Source organism: Oryctolagus cuniculus (genome assembly GCF_964237555.1).
Source record: "Oryctolagus cuniculus chromosome 17 unlocalized genomic scaffold, mOryCun1.1 SUPER_17_unloc_2, whole genome shotgun sequence".
In the NCBI taxonomy this organism is placed as follows: domain Eukaryota; kingdom Metazoa; phylum Chordata; class Mammalia; order Lagomorpha; family Leporidae; genus Oryctolagus; species Oryctolagus cuniculus.
Genome location: NW_027208203.1, coordinates 876,933 through 887,500, shown reverse-complemented (window position 1 = coordinate 887,500; position 10,568 = coordinate 876,933). Strand labels below are relative to the sequence as shown.

Sequence of the window (10,568 nt, the reverse complement as noted above, 5' to 3'; positions counted from 1 at the left end):
TTTAAAGTTAATGAGATCGTCTTGACTCTCTCAAGATCTTCAAGGTCTATTAAGGATTGTTTTTTCTATAGTTCACTGTACAAAGTATTTGGTTTAAGAGCTCCAATGTTGTGTGTGACTCTTCACATAGACAGTGAGTGAGTGAGTGAAATAAGCATGTGTGACTGCCACTTTCCTGGAAAGCTCTGTGTTTCAGGGCTACAGCAGGCATGGGTAGCAGATGCACTTTAGTAAATGGGACTTCCAGTTTATCTGAATATTTATCTTTGACAAAAGGGGCTGAGCTTACAACATTTGCTTTGGATCTTTCTAGTATAAGAAATAATCACAGAACTTGTATGTAGACAACTTCTGTTTTGAAAAGCCAGTTCAGAATCACAGTATAAACTTTGGGATCTACAGCATGCTCATCTAACCACTCACTTTTTAATGTGCTTTTTAGCAAAATTATGATGGTTTTAATTTTTTTTGCTTAATATCATGTACTTAATGTATTCATTATGTGAATTTTGTTATAGCTTATCAGTGATAAAACTGGCAGGAAATGCCATTATGACTTTGTTTCCCTTGAAAGGCATGTAAACAGTCATGCCTTGATAATAAAGTATACACTGTAACCTGACACTTAATGTTAACACGGATTACATATTTTTAAAGGGAAAAATTTGAAGGTATAACTACCATCAGCATTATTATTATAATCATTATTCAGATTTGTTTAAGGAAACCCAAGCATTGTATAGTAAATGGATTTTTATTTCTCTGCTAAGTTACAAATATTGATTCAATAAAATTCTTGTATCTAAAAATTCTACATTATCTGAAAACAAGCACTTCAAATAATGCAAGTATGGCATCACTCCAGATAATTGAGGATGTTTTAGCGACATGAAGGACAATTTCAGGGAAAGTACTGCTCAGAGTGACGGGAGTAGGCTGGGGGTACCACTGCATTTTACTTAAATGATTGTTAAGCTGATACTAAGAAATGCTTCATCAGGTTTCTTTCTAGGAAACAGCTTCATATCGTTGTCATCTGTTGGTAATGGTCATTTGATTTGGAATCAAGTGCTTGTTTTAAAAGTGTAGCTGTGAACATGTTTTTATTTAGAAATCCTGGGGAGAGTGGAAAGAAGGGACCCTCAAAGAAGGAGGTACCTTTCTCGGAAGGGAGGAGAGAACTTCCACTTTGATTATGGCCCTGTTGAAATAATGTCAGAGTTTGTGGACTCAAAAGGCTTTCCATAGCCTTGGCAGCCCATGACAAGAGCCTCGGGTGATCACTGACATCATAAATAAGAGTGTCAATTGTTAAATCAAAACAGGAGTCACTGCGCACTTGCTCCCCATGTAGGACCTCTGTCCTTAATGAGTTGTACTACGAGAATTAACAGTAAAACTTGTCTTCAGATGGTGCTTTATATGTTGTGTGTGGGTGGCAGGGTGGGTGCAAACTGTTGAAATATTTACTTAGTATAGAGTTGATCTTCTGCATAAAAATAATTAAAACTGAATCTTAATGAAGAATGGGATGGGAGAGGGAGTAGAAGGTGGGATGGGAGTGGGGGTGGAAGGGCCAATTTGAGGGGAAGAACTGCTATATTCCAAAAGCTGTGCCTATGAAATTTATATTTATTAAATAAAAGCTTCATAGAAAAAAAGATGACGTCCAGTTTGATTGAAAGGGAACTTCTGGAATGACAGAGGGAGGGCCTCTGTAAATAAACTTTTTCATAAAAAAAAGAAATCCTGGGGAGACTTAGCCATCTTTTCTTACCCTTCTCCCCCCAATTTTCTTGGAGCTGGTGTCCAGCTATGTAAAAGTACATGTTCTTAAATAATGGCTTTACTATTTAGGAGAGCGTTTTTGCTAGGCATATATTTGAAGACACGGACTTTTTCATAATGTCTTTCATTCGCTCATCCATGTTAAAGTGTACAGATTTTTCATGACCATTGAATACTTTTTGTCATGGAAATGTATCTTTTGTGTTTTTAAGTGCATTCATTTTACAGTTGTGATGTTATCATTGACTTTAAAATAGCCATAGAAACAAAAAATGAATAATTTTTTTATAAATTTTATTTATTTGCCAGGTAGAGTTATAGACAATGAGAGAGAGACAGAGAGAAAGGTCTTCCTTCCATCGGTTCACTCCCCAAATGGCCGCTATGGCCGGCGCTGTGCCGATCTGAAGCCAGGAGTCAGGTGCTTCCTCCTGGTCTCCCATGTGGGTGCAGGGGCCGAAGCACCTGGGCCATCCTCCACTGCCTTCCCAAGCCACAGCAGAGAGCTGGATTGGAGGAGGAGCAACCTGGACCAGAACCGGCGCTTATATGGGATGCCATCGCCGCAGGCAGAGTATTAACCAAGTGAGCCACGGTGCCGGCCCCAAATGAACGAATAATTTTAATAAGAGCATCCAATATACCTGAAGGAAAAACTGCTATTTTATATTTTTGTGCAGGGATTATAACTGAAAGCAGTTTGAAAAATGATTTGTTTACTTTTATCTGGAATAAAACTTCTGTAACTTTCCCAGTGCATTTCTGAATTATTTTATAAGCCTGAATGCTCTATCAATATAATTAAAACAACACAGGAAGTCAGGCACAACCCAGGTGATCCTTGATCCAGGTGATCAAGGAGTCGAGGAAATGTTGATGGTGGCTTAGCTGCTGAGAGTTGGTTGGGCTTTATGAGTGGAATAGAGAGTATATCATCAAAAACTACGTATGTTGACGCTGTTATGCTCAAAGAAAAGAATTTCTCCAAAATTTTGATATTTGAGAAATTATTCTCTTATACTTTATGCCCATTAGAGATACAGGTGAGAAAAAAAAGCCCCTAAATGTAGAGAACATTGTTGCATCAGTAACTCAAAGAATCAGCTGAGGTCAGGGAATGAACGGAGGCTTTACATTAACCCCAGCAATTCAACTTCCGGTCATAGCTAGCAATGCTCTGGAGTAGGTGCAGAGAAGCCATCTAAAAGGGTGTGGTGCTGGGGTGGTGACGGCACCGGGGTCATAACCTCTGACCTTGCTCTGACCAATCAACAAGCTTCCCTCCCAGTGACCCCGGCAGCACTCCCGGGCCGGTCCTCCTCTCTGCTTCAGGATCCTCCCCTCAGCCGCCTACTGCGGGAGTCCGGCCTGGCTGCTCGTTGCCGGCCGCAGTCATGGGCGCTGTCTGAAGGCTGCGTTGGTGCTGAATCCTGAGGTAAATCTGGAAGCGGGTGAAGCGGGGCCGAGACAGAGGCTGGACCCGACCTTTGTATTTTTGTTACGGGGTGACAGCAGCACCAGGCACTCTGCTTAGTGGGCCAGGCTACTCACGTCACCACCCGGAGCCTGGCGAAGCGAGGGGGCGCCCTGACCGGCAGTGGCTGCGCACTGCCTCACACCTGCCGCCATTCCGCCACCCAGCCCGGTCAGCGCCGCCGTTTTCTTTTCTCCTCCGAGGCTGTTGGCTTCTCCACTTTGTCCTCCCAGGTCTCGCCAAAGTCCGTCTGCTTGTCGCTCCCAGGCAGCACCACCGGTCTGTCTGAACGGGAGTTTGGAGATAAGTATTTGTAACTTCTAATTAATGTCATTAAAAAATGAATCTAAGTCAAACCAATGACTAGTTCTTTTCTTTGTCATTGGGAGTCATTTTTAGGTTGTTAGCAAATCAATAAAATTACGTGATTGATTGCTTTCTACTAGTGTGCATTTTGAATGAAGCATAGTTGTTTCAAAGCATTTGTTTGACCTCTGTTAGAGGGGATGGTTAAGTATAAATAATTTTTGGCACTTTGATAATAAGCAGTAGAAATATGAAAGAAAATTTAAAGCTAAGATCAGGAACATTTTTATGAAGATAATGGTGCCAGAAGTGAGTCCACTTCTAAGAAAAAATGTATAAAAGCTTTATTATTTGATGAGATCCTTCGAGGTAGGTTGGGCAAACTCCTGGAAAGCTTTCTTTAAGGGAGTGCTGCTGTGATAGGATAGTGGACTGCAGAAAAAAGTAGTCCAACTACGCATTGGATTTCATCATTTAAGTGCAGTTTGTTGGAGTAAGCAGTGCTCAACAAGGAAAAGCTAGAATATGGCTGTTCCTGAGTTTGAGCTCAGGTGTTGCAGCATAAAGTAGTCATTCTCTGCTGTCATCATTTCTTTGTATTGTGGCCTGGATCATTTGAGTAAAGCAGTTGTACCCAACCCCCAAAATACAGAGTTCACTCCACACACTCACACACTCCAGTTTCAATGTCTGGGTCATATAGAAAGATTAGGTTATCACAGGTGATAAGATTCAAGATAACAAAATACCAAGGATAATTCATACTTAAAGGAGGATGTTGGTATACTGCTTTGCTTGGTAACATGTTAAGTATAAATAGATTTTTGTTGGCTTTTATCTATTTACAAATAACAATTAGAATAATATGATGTATTAGTCCAGTGTGCAACAATGATGCCCCAACTTGGGTGTTTTTTAAATAAATGACTAAGATGATTACAACAAGCTACTATACTGATATAAATCTCAAAATGTAATTCAATATAACTGATACAAAAGGTACAAGAGTGATACTTTATTCATAAAGTTAGAGTCCACCAATAAGATAAAATAATTGTGAGTTTTTGTATACTTCTCAGCATTCTCATGATTCACAAGAACTAATTTGATGAATACAAATTGATATTATAAAAACAGTACTATGACAGATAAATTTAACATGTACTGACCACAAATGAACAGACCAAAACTGGTAAAAAGGTTTATAAAATAAGATTCAACTAGTTTATCTTCAAGTACTAAGAAAATAATGTATAGTTCCTAAAAAAAATTTTGTGTATCACTGAGCAGCATGCAATATTGAAATTATAGCAGAAATATAAAGCACATATATGATTGTACTTCAGATAGTTCGTGGAGGAATGGAATTAAAGATGTATTTTGAAATCCATAAATAAAATTTTTCACAGCATGAATATATCATGAAAATTTTCAAACATCTGTTGTGTACAAGGATTTCAAAATTCCATTTGCTGTTAAATTATTTGAAATATGCTTATACAATACACCTTTATAGTTAAATTTTTTTTGAGTTGAAATGAAAATTTTAATGTTAGTAATTATCTTAATACATAAACCAATTTCTACTCATTCCATTATAAATTGAAGCTCTCTGCATATGTAATATACAACAATCTTTTTTAAAATGTAGATCGCATAACCACTCCAAACAGAAAGAAAACCCAATTTGAGAATCAGTTCATTAAAAAAGATCACACATTTTATATGACCATTGGATCTGATACTTTCTAAATAAAGGTGCGAGAGAAAACACTGGAATTACATTGTTCCTTTTGCTGTTTCTGCAGCTGAATACCACAACTGAGTAATTTACAGGGAATAGAGGTTTATTTAGCTCTGGGTTCTGGAGGATGAAAATTTCAATGTCAAGGTCAAGCATCTGAGGAGGACTTTCTTGCTGCATGATAACATGGCAGAGGGCATCACATGGTGGGCCACAGCAAGGGTGCCAGTTCAGGTCTTTCTTCCTCTTCTTAAAAGGCCATTAATGCCAGCATGGGAGCCTGATCTTTGTTACCTCATCTAATTCTAAGCATCTCTCTAAAATACTTCCTCCAACTCCTGAATGGCTTTGGGGACTAAGTTTCCAATGCATAATCTTTTGGAGGACACATTTGAGCTGTAGTCGTAATGTAGACTACTTTTATTTTAGAAGCTTGCATGAGAAAAGGAGACAGTAATTAGTAACCAGATGGATCCATAAGATTAATGAAGGATTTTAGAAAATATTTACAAATAAATGCCTGGAGAAACATTTGTTAATAAAAATAATAATGTCTAATTAGCAATAGCATCACCTACATGACTTCCACGCTGATGAACATAATATATTTGTAGGATACACAAACAACTCACAATATCACTGTATGATAGATTTTTTTTTTATTCCAACTTAGTTTATAAGAAAGCTGAAGCTCACATCCTTTGGGTTATCTCCTGAACAGGGACTTGAACCATGGACCCTCAGATTAAAAGTCTGATGTTCTACCAACTGAGCTATCCAGGCATTATCGCAACATGACATTCAGGTCAGTCAGGTAGTAGAGTGAAATGTAAACCTATTACTACCTCGTTCAGTTTTTTTTTTAACTTTTATTTAATGAATATATATTTCCAAAGTACAGCTTATGGATTACATTGTTTCCCCCCACCAATGACTTACCTCCCACCCGCAACCCTCACCTTTCCCACTCTCTCTCCCCTTCCATTCTTATCAAGATTCATTTTCAATTTTCTTTATCTACAGCAGATCAGTTTAGTATACATTAAGTAAAGATTTCAACAGTTTGCACCCACATAGAAAAACAAAGTGAAATATATTGTTTGAGTACTCGTTATAGCATTAAATCACAATGTACAGCACATTAAGGGCAGAGATCCTACATGAGGAGTAAGTGCACAGTGACTCCTGTTGTTGACTTTACAAATTGACACTCCTGTTTATGGCATCAGTAATCTCCCTATGCTCCAGTCATGAGTTTCCAAGGCTATGGAAGCCTTTTGAGTTCACGGACTCTTATCTTATTTAGACAAGGTCATAGTCAAAGTGGAAGTTCTCTCTTCCCTTCAGAGAAAGGTACCTCCTTCTTTGAAGACCTGTTCTTTGTTTTTTTTCCCTTTTTGTAAACTTTTATTTAATGAATATAAATTTCCAAAGTACGGCTTATGGATTACAATGGGTTCCCCCCCATAACGTTCCTCCCACCTGCAACCCTCCCCTTTCCCACTCCCTCTCCCCTTCCATTTACATCAAGATTCATTTTTGATTCTCTTTATATACAGAAGATCAGTTTAGCATACATTAAGTAAAGATTTCAACAGTTTGCTCCCACACAGAAACATAAAGTGAAAAATAATAGATGATTTTTTAAATGATGATGAAATCAGATCAGACCTATTGTCATGTTTAATCCCAGTGAGAGTCAAGTTGGGAATTGATAATTACTTCTTTTATTTTCTTAAAAGAAGATCAGTTTAGTATACATTAAGTAAAGATTTCAACAGTTTGCACCCCCATAGAAACACAAAGTGAAATATACTGTTTGAGTACTCGTTATAGCATTAAGTCTCAATGTACAGCACGCTAAGGACAGAGATCCTACATGAGGAGTAAGTGCACAGTGACTCCTGTTGTTGACTTTACAAATTGACACTCCTGTCTATGGCATCAGTAATCTCCCTATGCTCCAGTCATGAGTTTCCAAGGCTATGGAAGCCCTCTGAGTTCTCCGACTCTTGTCTTGTTTAGACAAGGTCATAGTCAAAGTGGAGGTTTTCTCCTCCCTCCAGAGAAAGGTACCTCCTTCTTTAATGACCTGTTCTTTCCACTGGGATCTCACTCACAGAGATCTTTCATTTAAGTTTTTTTTTTTTTTCCAGAGTGTCTTGGCTTTCCATGCCTGAAATACTCTCATGGGCTTTTCAGCCAGCTCCGAATGCCTTTAGGGCTGATTCTGAGGCCAGAGTGCTGTTTAGGACATCCGCCATTCTATGAGTCTGCTGAGTATCTTGCTTCCCATGTTGGATCACTCTCCCCTTTATTTATTCTATCGGTTAGTATTAGCAGGTACTAGACTTGTTTATGTGCTCCCTTTGACTCTTAGTCCTTTCATTATGGTCAATTGTGAACTGAAATTGATCACTTGGACTAGTGAGATGGCATTGGTACATGCCACCTTGATGGGATTGAATTGGAATCCCCTGGTATGTTTCTAACTCTACCGTTTGGGGCAAGTCAGCTTGAGCATGTCCCAAATTGTACATCTCTTCCCTCTCTTATTCCCACTCTTATGTTTAACAGGGATCACATTTCAGTTAAATTTCAACACTTAAGAATAACTGTGTATTAATTACAGAATTAAACCAGTCATATTAAGTAGAACAGACAAAAAAAAACTACTAAGAGGGATAATGTATTAAGTTGTTCATTAACAGTCAGGGCTATGCTGATCAAGTCACTGTTTCTCATAGTGTCCATTTCACTTCAACAGGTTTGCTTTTTGGTGTTCAGTCAGTTGTCACCGATCAGGGAGAACATATGGTATTTGTCCCTTTAGGACTGGCTTATTTCACTCAGCATGATGTGTTCCAGATTCCTCCATTTTGTTGCAAATGACTGGATTTCGTTGTTTCATACTGCGGTATAGTATTCTAAAGAGTACATATCCATAATTTCTTTATCCAGTCTACCGTTGATGGGCATTTAGGTTGGTTCCAGGTCTTGGCTATTGTGAATTGAGCTGCAATAAACATTAGGGTGCAGACCGCTTTTTTGTTTGCCAATTTAAATTCCTTTGGGTAAATTCCAAGGAGTGGGATGGCTGGGTCAAACGGTAGGGTTATCTTCAGGTTTCTGAGGAATCTCCAGACTGACTTCCATAGTGGCTTGACCAGTTTGCATTCCCACCAACAGTGGGTTAGTGTCCCTTTTTCCCCACATCCTCTCCAGCATCTGTTGTTGGTAGATTTGTGTATGTGAGCCATTCTAACTGGGGTGAGGTGAAACCTCATTGTGGTTTTGATTTGCATTTCCCTGATTGCTAGTGACCTTGAACAATTTTTCATGTTCCTGTTGGCCATTTGGATGTCCTCTTTTGAAAAATGTCTATTGAGGTCCTTGGCCCATCTCTTAAGTGGGTTCTTTGTTTTGATGTTTTGGAGTTTCTTAATCTCTTTGTAGATTCTGGTTATTAACCCTTTATCTGTTGCATAGTTTGCAAATATTTTTTCCCATTCTGTCGGTTGTCTCTTCACTCTCCTGACTGTTTCTTTTGCAGTACAGAAACTTCTCAATTTGATGCAATCCCAATAGTTGATTTTGGCTTTGACTGCCTGTGCCTCCCAGGTTTTTTCCAGAAATTCTTTGCCTGTGCCAATATCTTGAAGGGTTTCTCCAATGTTCTCTAATAACTTGATGGTGTCAGGTCGTAGATTTAGGTCTTTAATCCATGTTGAGTGGATTTTTGTGTAAGGTGTAAGGTAGGGGTCTTGCTTCATGTTTCTGCACGTGGAAATCCAATTTTCCCAGCACCATTTATTGAATAGACTGTCCTTGCTCCAGGAATTAGTTTTAGATCCTTGATCAAATATAAGTTGGCTGTAGATGTTTGGGTTGATTTCTGGTGTTTCAATTCTGTTCCATTGGTCTATCCATCTGTTTCTGTGCCAGTACCATGCTGTTTTGATTACAACTGCCCTGTAGTATGTCCTGAAATCTGGTATTGTGATGCCTCCGGCTTTGTTTTTGTTGTACAAGATTGCTTTAGCTATTCGAGGTCTCCATATGAATTTCAGCATCATTTTTTCTAGATCTGAGAAGAATGTCTTTGGTATCTTGATTGGGATTGCATTGAATCTATAAATTGCTTTTGGGAGAATGGACATTTTGATGATGTTGATTCTTCCAATCCATGAGCATGGAACATTTTTCCATTTCTTGGTATCCTCTTCTATTTCTTTATTTAAGATTTTGTAATTCTCATCGTAGAGATCTTTAACATCCTTGGTTAAGTTTATTCCAAGGTATTTGATTGTTTTTGTAGCTATTGTGAATGGGATTGATCTTAGCAGTTCTTTCTCAGCCATTGCATTGCTTGTGTATACAAAGGCTGTTGATTTTTGTGCATTGATTTTATATCCTGCCACTTTGCCAAACTCCTCTATGAGTTCTAATAGTCTCCTAGTAGAGTTCTTTGGATCCTCTAAGTAAAGAATCATATTGTCTGCAAAGAGGGATAGTTTGACTTCTTCCTTCTCAATTTGTATTCCTTTAATTTCTTTTTCTTGTCGGATGGCTCTGGCTAAAACTTCCAGAACTATGTTAAATAGCAGTGGTGAGAGTGAGCATCCCTGTCTGGTACCAGATCTCAGTGGAAATGCTTCCAACGTTTCCCCATTCAATAGGATGCTGGCTGTGGGTTTTTCATAGATTGCTTTGATTATATTGAGGAATGTTCCTTCTATACCCAATTTGCTTAGAGTTTTCATCATGAAAAGGTGTTGAATTTTATCAAATGCTTTCTCTGCATCAATTGAGATAATCATATGGTTTTTCTTCTGCAGTCTGTTAATGTGGTGAATCACATTGATTAATTTGCGAATGTTGAACCATCCCTGCATACCAGGGATAAATCCCACTTGGTCTGGGTGGATGATTTTCCTGATGTGTTGTTGTATTCTATTGGCAAGAATTTTATTGAGGATTTTTGCATCTATGTTCATCAGGGATATTGGTCTGTAATTCTCTTTCAGTGCTGCATCTTTGTATGGCTTAGGGATTAATGTGATGCTGGCTTCATAGAAAGAATTTGGGAGGATTCCCTCTTCTTCAATTGTTCTGAATAGTTTGAGAAGAATTGGAGTTAGTTCTTCTTTAAATGTCTGGTAGAATTCAGCAGTGAATCCATCTGGTCCTGGGCTTTTCTTTGTTGGGAGGGCCTTTATTACTGTTTCAATTTCTGTCTCAGTTATGGGTCTGTTT

The 10,568-nt window shown here is 38.4% G+C and overlaps 1 non-coding gene across 1 annotated transcript; it reads right to left on the bottom strand.

The window, feature by feature from the left end:
* Positions 1–6,022: 6,022 nt before the first annotated feature.
* Positions 6,023–6,095, bottom strand: TRNAK-UUU (transfer RNA lysine (anticodon UUU)). The gene has a single exon. It is a non-coding gene; the product is annotated as a tRNA-Lys (tRNA).
* Positions 6,096–10,568: the final 4,473 nt, after the last annotated feature.